The sequence below is a fragment of the Zingiber officinale genome, chromosome 2B (assembly GCF_018446385.1).
Source record: "Zingiber officinale cultivar Zhangliang chromosome 2B, Zo_v1.1, whole genome shotgun sequence".
In the NCBI taxonomy this organism is placed as follows: domain Eukaryota; kingdom Viridiplantae; phylum Streptophyta; class Magnoliopsida; order Zingiberales; family Zingiberaceae; genus Zingiber; species Zingiber officinale.
In genome coordinates, this window is record NC_055989.1 from 93,463,805 (window position 1) to 93,479,229 (window position 15,425).

Below are 15,425 nucleotides of genomic sequence, written 5' to 3' on the forward strand. Positions count from 1 at the left end.
AGCGTCCTGGGAGTCTAACTCGCTTGGCAAGCGACCTTCCTTCTCCCCTCAAGGAAGAGTTAGTTCAATGCTTGATTCGTAACCGAGACATCTTCGCCTGGTCTACAGAAGAGTTACCCGGGGTCAAGCCGGAAGTAGCCGAACATAAGTTACATTTACTACCAGACTCCCGACCTGTCAAGCAAAAGAAAAGGAATTTCTCCATCGAGCAAAACAAAATAATCAGAGCTGAGGTGGATCAACTCAGAAAGGCAGGCCACGTTCGAGAAGTGCAGTTCCCGTCCTGGCTCTCTAATGTGGTTTTAGTAAAGAAGTCGAACAATAAGTGGAGGGTGTGTATATACTTCAGAGACTTCAACCGAGCTAGTCCCAAGGACTGCTATCCTCTGCCCCGGATCGATCAGATGGTGGATTCCACAGCCGGCTGCGAGAGGATCTGCATGCTGGATGCATACCAGGGGTATCATCAGATACCTTTAGCGATGGAGGACCAAGAAAAGGTTAGCTTCATTACGGTTGACGGTACCTTCTGTTATACTGTCATGCCCTTTGGTCTCAGGAACGCCGGAGCCACATACCAAAGAATGATGGACAAAATCTTCCGGGAGCAAATCGGGCGTAATGTGGAGGTTTATGTGGATGATATACTCATCAAGTCCCCGTTAGCCATGAACCTGATCAAGGATGTAGAAGAAACATGCAGGACTCTCCGACAATATGGGCTGAAACTGAACCCCTTGAAATGCCTATTTGGGGCTAAAGGAGGAAAAATTCTTGGGCTACTTGGTGATCGAGCGGGGAATAGAAGCTAATCCAGAAAAAGTTGGGCACTACGGGATATGCAGCCTCCCCAGAATTTGAAGGAAACTCAGAAGCTGGTCGACAGAATAATAGTTTGTCAAGATTCATTTCCAGATCTGCAGATCGGGTCGCTCCTTTCTTTAAAGTGCTCAGGAAGGCCTCTAAATTCCAATGGGATGAAAACTGTACCCGAGCTTTTGAGGAGTTGAAGAAGTATTTGGAGGCTCTGTCATCTTTATTCAAGCCAGTTGTTGGGGAACCCTTATGGGTCTACTTATCTGCCACTCCCGAGGCCGTAGGGGCTATGCTTGTTAAGGAACATGACAATGTACAACGACTAGTGTATTTCTTCAGTCATCTATTAAAAGGGGCCGAGGCTCGATACACGACCCTCGAGAAGTTGGTTTATGGATTGGTCCTTATGGCTCGGCGGTTAAGACCTTACTTCTTAGCACATCCTATCACAGTTTTGACCAATAGCACCATGGGGAGAGTTCTGACTAATGTAGAAGTGGCAGGTCGGCTTATCAAGTGGGCGACGGAGTTGGGGGAATACGATATACAATATCAGCTGCGCACAGCCATTAAGGCGCAGGCCTTAGCAGATTTCTTAACAGAAATTCATCAGACCAACTCTGAAGAAACTTGGAAGGTCTATGTGGATGGATCGGCGAATCACCAAGGAAGCGGGGTCGAGGTCCTATTGATATCTCCCCAAGGGGATATACTCTAATTGGCGGTTCGATTGAATTTCCGAGCCACCAACAATGAGGCAGAATACGAGGCTTTGTTAGCTGGACTGCAAGTAGCCCGACAAGTAGGGGTAGCCCGGGTAATCATTTATTCAGATTCCCAGCTGGTAACTCAGCAAGTGACTGGCAACTTTATGATAAATTGTGATAAATTACAAGTATACTGGGAAGCTTATGAGAAGATGAAGGAGGAATTTGCAGAGATCACAGTAACCAAGATCCCCAGGTCAGAGAATGAAAAGGCAGATGAGCTAGCAAAGATGGCTAGTTCCTTAACCACTTGGGTGTTGGACCGGTCAACGACACAAACTTTCCTTATAGCTCAGATAGATCTGCAAAACAATAGGGAGGCAACTATTGATTGGCGGGCGCCCATGATCAACTATCTTAGGCAGGGTATCTTACCGACCTACCTAGAAGAATCATGGCTGGTCAGGAAGCAGGCCCAGGCTTATGTCATGATCGGGGATCAACTCTACAAGAGGTCCTTCTCTAGACCCTTACTCAAATGCTTGGGTATGGAGGAGTCCAACCAGGCCTTGCGAGAAATACATCTGGGATGCTGTGGCAATCATGTAGGCGGTCGGACCTTGTCTCGCAAGGTACTCTTGGCCGGGTATTTCTATCCTACCTTACAGAGAGATGCTCACAAATTGGTAAATACCTGCCTGTTCTGCCAAAGACATCAAAATTTAACACATTGACCAACAGCTCTGCTGAGAACATCTATAGTCTCATGTCCTTTTGATCAATGGGGTATGGATATTGTGGGACCATTTCTGATGGCGCCAGGTCAGAGACGTTTCTTATTGGCGGTGGTGGATTATTTTTCTAAGTGGGTGGAAGCAGAGGCCCTGCCAGGTTCACAGAAGATGCCGTCATCCAATTTCTATGGAAGAACATTCTTTGCAGATTCGATATTCCTCACAAACTGGTGTAAGACAATGGAAGGTAATTTCAAGGGCAAAAAATCCAGGCCTGGTGCAAGGGGTTTGACATCACGCAAGCCTTCACTTCAGTGGCATACCCGCAAAGCAATGGTCAGACCGAGGTGGTTAATCGAGAAATTGTGCTAGGTTTGAAGGTTAAGTTGGATAATGCCAGGTTCACAGAAGATGCCGTCATCCAATTTCTATGGAAGAACATTCTTTGCAGATTCGGTATTTCTCACAAACTGGTGTCAGACAATGGAAGGTAATTTCAAGGGCAAAAAATCCAGGCCTGGTGCAAGGGGTTTAACATCACGCAAGCCTTCACTTCAGTGGCATACCCGCAAAGCAATGGTCAGACTGAGGTGGTTAATCGAGAAATTGTGCTAGGTTTGAAGGTTAAGTTGGATAATGTGGGAGGCAACTGGGTGGAGGAGCTGTCAAGCATCCTATGGGCCTATCGTACCACACCTCGAGAAAGTACAGGTCTGACACCATTCCATCTGGTTTATGACAATGAAGTGGACATACCCATAGAAATCGGAGTGCCATCAGTCAAGAGGGCATTATATGATAAAGGAAACGCAGAGCGGCGGTTGGCTGAACTGGGCCTCATTAGTGAAACCCGTGACAGAATGACGGCTCGGCTGGAGGCCTATCGACAAAGAATGAGACAAAATTATAACAGAAGAGTAATTCCTCGATTCTTTGGGGAAGGAGATCTGGTCTGGAAGCAAATTAAGCCTGTGGGAGATGTGGCCAAGTTAGCACCGCAGTGGGATGGACCTTACAAAGTCATCAAAAAATTATCGTCCGGAGCTTATTACTTACAAGATGGCCAGGGCAAGAAGTTAGATCGACCATGGAGCGCTAATTACTTGCGACCTTACAAAGTCTAAAGAAGCATATAAAAAAGAATAAGCCAGACTGTAGGCCGAGCTGTCACCTAATTGATAGACCGGGGAAAAAGCAGATCGGATAGAGCGGTGAGGGGATATGAAAGTGGAAATTGTATGTCCTAATACTTCTTTTGGCAAAACTAAGCAATTTTAGCAAAAGTAAACCTTAGAATGCAAGCGGAAAAATAGTGAAGTAATTCACAAGGAATTGTTAAGTCATTATACATAAGTAGTCAAGAAGAATCATTTGAAAGGAGCAAAAATCTCATCCGGAATCTCCTTAAGGATCCGGTCATGATCTAAAAATTCAGGAGGAGGAGCTGATTTCAAGTAGCCCTGTTCATAAAGTTGTCGTAGAGCCCCGACCGCACCATATATAACAGAGGTGGGGAAACACTGCCCTGCTTGTGTATAGAATTTTGGAGAACGCAGGTACAAAGCGCGGCTTTGTTGACAACGATCATTCTCTCCTTCCTTATAGATGGCCAGGGATGAAGATACTCCTTCAGCAGTGGTCCGGGCCTGAGCTAGTTCAGTTCGGGCGCCCAACAGTTCTGCTGCTTGAGAGGTTAATTGGGCTGACTGGATTTTAATTTCTCATCCTGCTCATGTGCTAAAGTTTCGGCAGCTCTCAGCTTCTGGGTTAATTGATCAATAGCTCGTTGATGCTCTAAAGTAAGTTGGTCCATGCGTTGCTGGTGCACAACATCAACCTGGCTTTTTTCTTCTTGAAGAACCTTAAACCTGTGGTTAGTATGAGCCAAGGATACTTCCAGATGGTTCTTCCTTTTTGTCAAATCCTTTATCTCGACCCTCAGGGCATGGCTAGCTTGTGCAGGGTTATTTAGTTGTAGCTCTAGTTCGGCAACCCTGTCCCGTAGCACCTTATTTTGATGGTGAATAAAATGGAAGGACTGGTTTACTATCATGGACTCTGCACAGGCCTGGGACATAAAGGAAACATCTGATAAGAATGGGGAGGATAATAGATGTGGTAATTAATCATGCAAGCTTACCTTGATATACAGCTCAGAGAATCTCTCTATCTGGGCAGGGGGTGGCAAAAGTTCCATCTGATGCATGATTTCTCCCCACAAGGTGGCCAAATGACCTTTCATTATCAAGAAGTTGGTGGGAACATCATGCCGCGATTGTAGCTCAACCTCAGAAGGAGCAGTGGTACGATAAAAGTGAGGAACATGTGGTGGAGGCTGTGAGGGCCCTGCAGCTGATCCAGAGGCCCGGCAGCTGACCCAGAAGGAGTTGAAGGGGGCACATGAGAAGGCTCTGGCGGTGGGGTAGCTGGTGAAGGGCGATGTGATGGGCCAGCTTCGCTGCTCTGATGCTGCTGCGAGGTGGAAGGTTGAGCTGGCGGAGGCTCAACTGGCACTGCGGATGGAGCAGGGGGAGCATATGCTTGGTTCGGGATAGGAGTCTGGGTTGCAATAGAGGTGAAGGAGAAGTGGTGGTTGCAGTAGGAGGCGGCGGAGGAACAGTGGAAGGGCTCGAACCCTGGCTAGGATCAGGGGCTCGACGTCGAAGTCTTTGAGCCAAAGGCTGATCATCCGAGTCAGAATCTTCAGATGGTAGCCGAACCCTGCGCCAAGAAGAAGAGGGGGCATCATGATCCGCACGATCATTCATAGAATGGGCCCGTCGAGCTGCTTAAGAAGTTTCTCTAAAGGCAGGGCTGACATATGTGACATTGGCTAATCTTCGACCAAGACCACGACCAGGGATATAAGTTGGTCGAGAGGGATCAATTGACTGAAGGGGCGTCGGGGTGAAGGGCGGAGTAGTAGGTGAGGCCCGGGGACGAAAAGGGGTGGTCGGCCGGGATGGGCGTGCAGTTCGGGGACGAGTGGGACGAGCGAAGGAGGTAGGTCGGACAGTAGATGCGGCTTTGCGAGGAAGACGGGGTCGAGGATTTGCAGGGGAAGCCACACCGACAGAGGTCGAAGATGAGTAGGGGAGCGATCTTCTTTGTAAAATAACTTGACCGTACCTCATTATTTCCATGTCACTTCGAGGAAGAGGTTGAACTTCTGAAGCCCGAGTTAAGATCTCAGCTGTACAAGATAGAGTAAGAGGTCGGTTGCAGTAAGAAAAAAAAATGCATGAAGTTAGAAGAGAACTAAAAGAGAGGCTTACCAAGGGAATGAGGCGTATCAGGAGTAAGATAGCTCAGGCGGAAGTAGGATAGCAATTCCTCAGACAATAAGCGTGTTAAGTTTAGTTGCCATCCTGCTAAGCGAGAGGAAGCCTCTATATAGGAGGTATCAAGATGAAAATCCTCCAGTGGCGGGTTCGGGGGAAGTGAAGATTGCCATCGCAAGTGCCACTCTACCTCATGGGGAAAGCAAATGAAGAAGAATTTGCTCCTCCAGCTTGGTTCAGAAGGTTGCAAGGGCGAGAAAAAAGCAGTCCGAAGGCGAGGCTGGAAGCGGAATGTGCCTTCTTCCTGTTGGCAGAGGGTGAAAAAGCAGTGGAACAAATGGGCGGACTAGGACAGCTCGCATACGTCGCAGAGTACCACGAAGCCACAGAGGATCCTTATATAATTCGACGTCAGTTGTCCTAGAGGAATCTTGAAATGACGGTACATGTCAGAAAAGAAGGGGTGAAGAGGAAGACGAAGGCCGACCACAAATTGCTCTTTAAAGAAGGTACAATATCCATTGGGAGGAGCAAAAAATTAGTGTATCCCGGTGGGGATGATCACATGCGCGTTATCCCCGACTCCATAGGTATATCGCAGCTTATCCCCATCCAGTTCGTCGAAAGTGGATGAGCCAGGATAGTACACCGCCGCCAAAGAGGACAGAAAAGGGGGGGATGCCATGACAAAAGAAACAGAAGGAGAAGAGATCAAGAGGGAAGCTATTGACGCAAAAGCAAAGATTCAGGGATAATAATGGGTTCACGCGGAAGGAAGTGGAAGACGTACAAAGTCTGAAAGCAAAAGCTAGAGGAGATTATTTATAGCCGCGGAGCAGAGGGGCAATTTTGTTAGACATCATCCACCGGTGCACAATAATTGGCGGGAATAAAGAGAACCGGCGGATCTTCTTCGAAAATAACACCCAAGGGTATATCTGGAAAAGTGGTGGCACGAAGTACGAGGAGATGAGTTTCAGGAAAAGACGCAACTGTCTTAAAGCGTTCTCTGATTCCCGGTCTGGTCTTAACTCTTGATTTCCCGCTCTGGAAATTATCTTGACCTGGATTACGGAGGACAGACCGAGGGGTATGACTGAGGCATGATGGTCAGCAGAAAAAGGCAAGTTAAACAGGTCGGGATATAAATGCAGACCAGGATGATTTGCTAAGCCAAGCTGAGCGGTCAACAGAAAAAGGCAAGGAAAACAGGTCGGGGTAAAAAAATGGAATCCCGACCGGCGTCAAATAAAACTTAAATGAGAAGGCCAAAACACATGTTCATATGGCCACGACTCATATAGGTAGGGAAACGTACGAGGCAACTGATAAGAAGTTAATGAGCTAAGGAAAAAATCAAGAACCAGTAGTCATGTCATATCATAAGAGGGTTTGCAAATTATAAGAAGGTTAAATAGTTTATAGTTCAAGGTAACGATAAATATTAAATTACAAAGCGAATAGGTTGAGCAAATGTTTGGAAGCTTCGTTTTTACAATAAAGTCTAGCATACAGTACTGCATCAAGGCTCCGCATTAGTAGGAGGCTCAGGGAGAAGGAATAAGTCGTCGTCATCTTTGAAAGAGGGAAGTGACCCGGGTGGAAGCTCGTTCATCAGGCGAGCGGTATCCAAGAAATCTTCAGAAGGGGCAGAGCGAAGCAGATCCTGCTCGAACATTTGACGGGCCCCGCTGGCGGTGCCGTAACATAGCATGAGATTCATCAAACCCCCTATCTTCCTCAAAAAGAAAGGGGATGCGACGTAGGCTCGCCTGTATGCTCTTAGATGACCAACTTCTCCCGCCTGATAATCTGTCAGCTCTGCCCGGGCTTTCTCCGCATCAGCTCAGGCCAAAGTCAAATCTTGTTGACTTTGGGAAGCATGCTCCTGAGCTTTCAAAAGATCGGCCTGCACTGATGTGAGGGTTGCTTGGCCGGCTTCCCAACGACTTTGAAAGGCCTTCTCCCGGTCGGCACTGGAGGCCAGCTGACCTTGAACATCTGTTAAAGTCTTCTGAAGAGTCTCCTGGGTTTCTTGTAGACTCTTCAGGTCGGAGGATAGTGTGGTCAGCCGGGCGTCCTTTTCATCCAACTCAACTACCAGCGAACGACGTCTCTCCGCCTAAGAAGCCAATTTGGACTCGCTTGTCTTCAGAGCCGCTTCCAATGTCTTTATTTTGTCAAAAGCTGCATGGAAAATATTGCAGGCGGACTCTGCAGACTCCCCAATCAATCAGAGATAACTCGCTAAATCCCCGGGGGTCGGGTTGAGGGGATCGCGGGGAGTTAGCGGCAGCTCCAATTCCTAAAGATGAGTCTTTAACACTTCATTCTCCCTCTACAAGCGAGAGACGTATTGAATGACACTCAGGTTGGCGGAACAGGCCTGCGTTAGATATAGGAAGAAGGATTATAAGAGATTCCAGCAGAGGAGCCTTGATAAAAGAAAACTTACGGAAACTATCCGGCGAGAAACTTGATCTAGCCCTTCCATCGGAGGATTATTCCAAAACTTCCGATTGCCTGATCGCCAAGACGCTGCCAAATCACCCTGCAGTTGAATCAGGGCAACAGGGGGAGGAGCCTCTTCAGCAGTTTCTTCGGCGGCGTCGGACTCGGTGGAGGAAGGCAAGCGCCAGGAGGAGGTGAAAGCATATTTCTTGGAGATTTTCCCCCTGGCTCGAGATGTGGAGACCGGAGTAGCTAACGGAAGGGAGGCTGATAGAGTTACAGAACTCCCGGGCTGGTCCATTAAGGGAAGGGGTGGCTGCCCGGGGGATAAGACCTGAGCGAGAAGAATAGCCTGTTCGAGAGATAAATCCCGACTGGGTGTTGGGGCTGATGTTTGTGGCGACAGAATGGGAACCTCTGGCCCCATAGCCGTCTCCCAGTCGAGAGTAACAGTCTTGGCCTCCGAAGATTGAGAGGCGGTTAATGAACGACAGCCAGAAGGAAGCGGTGGAGGTGATGCCTGAGTCGCTGGAGTAACCTTCTTCCTCTTGCGCTGGAGCCATAGACATTTGGCGGGCGGGAGAGACACGGCTCGCTCTTCCTCGACTTGCTCTACAGTGGCCAGGTCTTCTACAGGAGCCACATCCAGGGTAAGAGCCGAGGAAGCTTCCTCCTGGGCTGGCACAGGTGGGCTCGACTGTGAGGCAGAAGGGGCAGACTGCAAGGCAGAAGGGACAGACCGGGAAGAAGCCACTAAGCCTTGTTTCAACTCCACACTCAAGGCTTTCAAAACGGCGACAGATAGGCGTTTTGTATCTGAGGAGTAAGCTCGGAGCATGGCAGCTTCTGCAAAGTGAAAGAAAGATACCTTAGTTAGCGAAGAATAGTAAAGAGGAAAATGGGGTCTTACCTAGCGGAGCCCCTATCTCTGCCTGAACTAGGCTGAGCCTGAAAGAATACAAAAAGCCTTCCAACAGTAGTATAGACAAGCGAACGCTCACTCCTTGAAGTTTTTCTAAAATGGCGTCGCAGGAAGACTGATGCTGATGTACAGGGAGATTGGAAGGGAGGTCAGAACTCCCCTGGGTCGGTTCGACCAAGGGTTCAGGTGATCTAACAAAGAAGAAACGAGATTTCCACCCCTTGTTGGAAGAGGGCATGTCAGAAAAGAACTTATAGCCAGGCCTAGCCTATACCATAAACACTCCCGGTTTCGAGCGTTTGAAAGAATAAAAATGATGAAATAGTTGAACGGTCAAGGGAATTTGGTATATGCGACATAGAATGACCGTGCCACATACAGCTCTAAAGAAGTTGGGAGTAAATTGAGAGGGGCAGATACCAAAGTAGCGGCTCAGGTAAGAGATAAAGGGAGGTATAGGAAATCGAAGGCCTCCTAAAAGCTAGTCTCTAAAAACGGTCATGAAGCCTTCAGGAGGGTTCGCGGGGTGTAGGAACTCTAAGTTCATAAGCATCACTAAGTCGCAAGTCAGACCGAATCACAGACAGGTCATGATCATCTATGTCAGAAATGAAACACGAATACCAAAGGGTTGCCTTACCGTCAGCCATTATCAAGGTGAGGGAGGTTGGAGAAGAGGTTAATCAAGAAGAGGAAGAGCACCAGGCAGGAAGAGTCTAGAAAGGGAAGGGCCGATACACCAGAGACAGCGAAGCAGCAGGGAGACGGGGGTAGTCGAAACGCTCAAGGCAACGACGGCGGGCTGTCTTTAGGGCTTATAAAGGGAGTTTTCCTAGGGAATATCGAAAAGATGAGTCGAGTATATTTTTAGGTAAAGCGCCCAAAGCCGTCCGATCACAAAGGGACATGCTCTTATAGGAAGTCGTGTGCAGAAAGGAGTGGAGCCAACGGCGTCATACGGCGTAAGCAATAAAGGCGTGGGATAGGTGTCGCTCCCCCAGGAAGCGTATTAATGATGGAAGTGATAAGGAAATCATGAGATGAAGCGGGCGTACGGAAACACTTACCACGCAACTTTCTCGGGAAGTGGTGAAGAAAAGTGGCAGGAGATAAATTCAAATTTGGCGAGGCCATAAGAGATCCTTATCCCAGGGGCTGAGTAAGATTTTAATATTTTCATCTTTACAATAAATCTGATACTGTATATCTCTGACCTGCAGACGAAGTCGAAACAGTCTCTTGAAGTAATTCCTGGTCGGGAAATCACCCCCACGTCGACAACATGTATTTCCGAACGGGTTTTCATAAGAATTCCCGGTCGGTTGTCCCCGACTCTCGCCCCAGTGTGAGTTATAAGTGAGCAAGACTCTCACGCCCAACGACCTTCCTGGTCGGCTGTCCCAGACTCTTGCCCCAGTGCGAGTTATAAGTGAGTAAGGCTCTCACACCCAATGACCGTCCAGGTCGGGTCTCAGACTCTCACCCTAAGGCGAGTTATAAGTGAGCAAGGCTCTCACGCCCAACGACCGTCCAGGTCGGGTCCCAGACTCTCGCCCTAGTGCGAGTTATAAGTGAGCAAGGCTCTCACGCCCAACGACCTTTCTGGTCGGCTGTCCCAGACTCTCGCCCCAGTGCGAGTTATAAGTGAGCAAGGCTCTCACGCCCAACGACCGTCCAGGTCGGGTCCCAGACTCTCGCCCTAGGGTGAGTTATAAGTGAGCAAGGCTCTCACGCCTAACGACCGTCCAGGTCGGGTCCCAGACTCTCGCCCTAGTGCAAGTTATAAGTGATCAAGGCTCTCACGCCCAACGACCGTCTAGGTCGGGTCTCAGACTCTCGCCCCAGGGCGAGTTATAAGTGAGCAAGGCTCTCACGCCCAACGACCGTCCAGGTTGGGTCCCAGACTCTCGCCCCAATGCGAGTTATAAGTGAGCAAGACTCTCACGCCCAACGACCGTCCAGGTTGGGTCCCAGACTCTCGCCCCAGGGTGAGTTATAAGTGAGCAAGGCTCTCATGCCCAACGACCGTCCAGGTTGGGTCCCAGACTCTCGCCCCAGTGCGAGTTAAAAGTGAGCAAGGCTCTCACGTCTAACGACCTTACCGGTCGGCTGTCCCAGACTCTCGCTCCAGTGCGAGTTATAAGTGAGCAAGACTCTCACGCCCAACGACCTTCCTGGTCGGCTGTCCCAGACTCTCGCCCCAGCGCGAGTTATAAGTTAGCATGCTCTCACGCCAAACGACCTTTTCGGTCGGTGCAATGATTCTCTCGAGTGGTACTCCTTATATTCGCCGACGCAAAATGCAGCAAGTCAAGTTATCGTGCAGGATTGGTCAGTCAGTCATATTTCAGGGTTTCTTGCCAAATATGAAATTTTGCAGGCACATTCTCAAGTCACAGGCACATTCTCAAGCATCTCATTCACTTCGGCCGAAGGCTCATGTGTTAGGAGGTAAAAGGAAGATGGGGTAAGCAAGTTATCTTTATTATTTTTACTATTTTTGCTAGGAATATTAGAGAAACGCAGGTGTTCTATAAAAACATAATGATACTCGAGCAATAGGGTGTGGAGCTACACCATGAGTGGAATGCAGAAAACAAGGTTTATTTTGTTTAAGGGTTTACATGGCTACCAGAGCCAGAGGCTTGATCCTTTCTAGCCAGATGAGCTTGGGCTTTAGTTAAATCTTCTTTAATAAGATCGATGGCGCGCTTCAGTTGCCCAATAGTCTCATCTTTGATCTGTCCTTCCTCTCTCAGAAGAGCCACCTCATCCTCATGATTTAATTTCAAGTAAATAATATAGTGGACTTGGCTCTGGAAGTCAGATTGAGCTTTCAGCTTGAGAGCAACTTCAACCCGGGTCCTGGATTTTACGGCCAACCAGAGGCTTTCCATTTCATGTGTAAGGGATGCTTGACGATCTCTGCTCGCAGTCATCTCCAGCAGGATTTCTTCTTTTTGAGCCAGTAACTCCGTCAGAGAGGCAATTTGCTGAAGCGAGGCTTCCTCTTTCTGAGCCGATAACTCCAGTAGATGGGAAGTTTGCCGAAGTAAAGAAGCAAGTTCGCTAGGTTCTGTCGTGGGTTCCATGAAGGCAAGATACTGCATTGGCAAGCGGATAGCTTGAGGTATGAGATGCTCGGACCTTTTATAAGGGAGGAGAAGGTGAAGGGATTTCCTCGGAATTTGAGTTGATGCTTGGAGAACCGTGTGACATTTACGAGAAAAGAGTACGCTCGGAAGTTGAGGAGTCAGCATACGCATAGAAGGAGCCCGTTCATCTCCCAGGATGGAGGGAAACTTTGCAGAATACAGATGAAAGACAGGTCGACGGAAGACGCGGGAGCCAAGTCAGGTAACACTAGGACGTGGGTCTAGTCAGTCGGACTAGAGCCTCCTTCGACTAGACTTGAGGGGGAGGCTTGTGATACAGCGCATGTTCGTGGGGTTAGTAAGATGATGTGGTCAGGAGTCAAGACCACAGGATGGTCAGAAGTCAAGCCTCCATGGCTGGTCAGAAGTCAAGCTTACGAGGAGGTCAGAAGTCAGGTTTACGTGGAGGTCAGAAGTCCAGCCTCCGTGGCTGGTCAGAAGTCAAGCTTATATGGCCAGGGTCCAAGTCTCAGCTGAGGGGGTGGTCAAAGGATAGGAGTATAAGTCGGGCAAGGGCTAGCCATGATAGCGGTCAAGGACAGGGCCCACGGGCCCGGTACAGCTGAGGACTGAGCCCACAAGCCAAGTAAAGGTAAAGGAAAGAAGACCCTTGGCGCAGAACAAACTAGCGTACAGGTCGGGGCATACAAGCCATGGATAAAAGTAGGCAGAAGCAGGTCGGGAAATAGACCTGGCGTACAGGTCGGGACGTACAAGCCATGGATAACAGTAAACAGAAGCAGGTCAGGAAACATACCTAGCGTACAAGTCGGGACATACAAGCCAAGGATAACAGTAGGCAGAAGCAGGTTTGGACACAGACCTAGCATACAGGTCGGGATATGCAAGCCAAGGATAATAGTAAACAGGTCTGGACACACACCTAGCGTACAGGTCAGGACGTACAAGCTAAGGATAACAGTAAACAGAAGCAGGTCGGGATACAAGACTAACGCACAGATCGGGACATACGAATCACGGATAATAGCATATAAAAGTAAGTCGGAGTACAGATCTCGGAATACAGACCCAGCGTCCAGGCACTACAGGACAAACAAGCCAAGGAATCGCAACTACTTGTCAGAGAATGTCAGAGAACAATCAATGTGTCAGGGAATATGGTAACAGTCGGGGCTCGCTACGCCTTTGGTTTTGCCGCCAACCTATTAAGAAGAGCCACGTGTCAATCACTGCCAGACAAAACCTGACAGCCGACATTCCCTTACACTAGCCAGGTCCTAGAAACATCCGTTGTAGTATAAAAAGGGATACTTTGTCCCTTATACAGGTACACTCACTCGTCATTTCTCACTAGCCTTTACTTTTCGTCCTTTCTTTGTGTTTTCTGGGGAAAAAGGTACCTGACTCGAGCGTCGGAGGGCCTGACCCGGGGACTTTTTCCCTGGTTTCTAGTCTCTAACAGCTCGTGGGCTCGTCTGAGTGTGCACAGAGCAGCAGTGTCATCGTCCTGGTCATCTTCCTTCGTCAGCCGCCCGTGCGAACCTTTGAGAGGGGTGCCAGATAGATCCGACGCTTCAACGACTTTCCGTAACTTTCAGTACACCAAGGCCTGCCTCCATTCGACTCAGCTTCCGTAGGGGATCAGTGGCCATGATGCTCTTGCAGTCGTGCCACCATTGGTGCGTGACGAAGAAGAAGGGAGAAGAAGTTTGGTAGAGTTTTGGCAAAGAAGTTAATATTAACAGTGCATTTTGTAAACCGTTAATATTGAGTTTTAATAGTTTATATTTTGTATGTAGTAGAAAAATTTATAATTGATAGTATATTTTTTTTACATGTTATCATTTGTATAAATAAAATACTATCTGCAACGCACTTAATTGGATGCACTGTAAAAAGTAATATTAATGACACACCCTAACCATGCGTCTTTGATGACGCGCTTGGGAAAGGCATATTTATTGTAGTGGTGGAAGGATGTTTTTTTGAGCTCCTGGTCAAAGACTCTTTTTATAGCCTATTGTAGGCGCCTGGACCTGCTCCAGGCGCCTCTACTGAGACTTATGTGATCCACCTTCATTGTTGAGTTATCCAACTCTAGGTGCCTGAACCACTCCCGGGCGACTAAACCGTTGATGTGACACCACCTCATCGAAGCTCCATCCGAGTCACCCTCTATCCCTTCCCAGGCGCCTAGATCCCTCCTAGGCACCTAGAAAATGATGTGTGCTAGTCAACCAGAGTGTGCTAACTCAGTTGTTCGGGTGACTAGGTTAGAGCCTGTAGGTCCCTTGATGCTGGCTAAAGAGGGTGAATAGCCTGCAAATTAGATTACAAAGTTCTTTTGCTTTCTAAATGTAGCAAAGATAAACACAAGTTAGTTGAACAAGAAATTATAAACATAAATTAAAGATGAGGTAAAATTTACTTGGTTTGCAATAGGGGGTTGCTAATCTAAGGCAGTAAAAGCTTCAATAGAAAGATCTTTTTTTGATGAAGGCGGAGTAGCCTCTTACAATGTTGCATAGAAATGTAAAAACAAAATTAGAATTAAAAGCACAGAGTTCGTTAACAAATGTTGTTTTAAATTGCTAGGACCAGGACTCTCTTTATAGTTTACTGATCAAATTTGTCTGTTGGCTGATGTGGCAGTTCTAGGCACTTGGAGTAGGCCTAGGCACCCCAAGCGATGCACCTTATCTACTTTGCAATGACTCTTCAACGGCTTGATGATAGTATTTTATCCTCGCTTGGGCGCTTGGACTAGTCTAGGCGCTGGGATTGGTGTTGATGTGGACTCCGAGAGTTATCCTCACCGTAACGGTCCAAAGAGGAGCTTGCGATGTACCAGGCCAGTCCAGGTGCCCAAATTGGTCTGGGCGCGAGGACAAAGTCCAGACGCCTGGACAAGTCAACTTCATGTTGACTTGTCCGGCTATTCCGGTTGCTTGGATAATTCTCTAGCCATCTAGAGTTAAACTCACCCGAACCCAACTCTGGCCTTCTTCTCAAACAGACTTCCTTCCTGGCTTCTTGTCCTTCGGAAGTGTTGCACGCATCCTTCTCATCTACCGGTGTACTCTTTCGCAGATTCTCGTTCCTCGAATGCACCGAACCCGTTGACTCACTTCCATCCTTCTCGTCCTCTGTATCTTCCACTCGACTTCTTACGTTCCTAAGTTCTTGCACACTTAGACACAAGGATTAGACACAACAAGACCTAACTTAATTCGGTTGACCACGTCAAAAGTATCCCCGGGTACTTACGATATTCTCCTTTTTGATATGTATCAACTCGAGTTAAAGTTATGATAAACAAAGACATGGTATTTTATTTTGTGAAATAAAATAACAATTAAAGCAATAATTTTGCAATAAAAATCACCCTCTAAATTTAA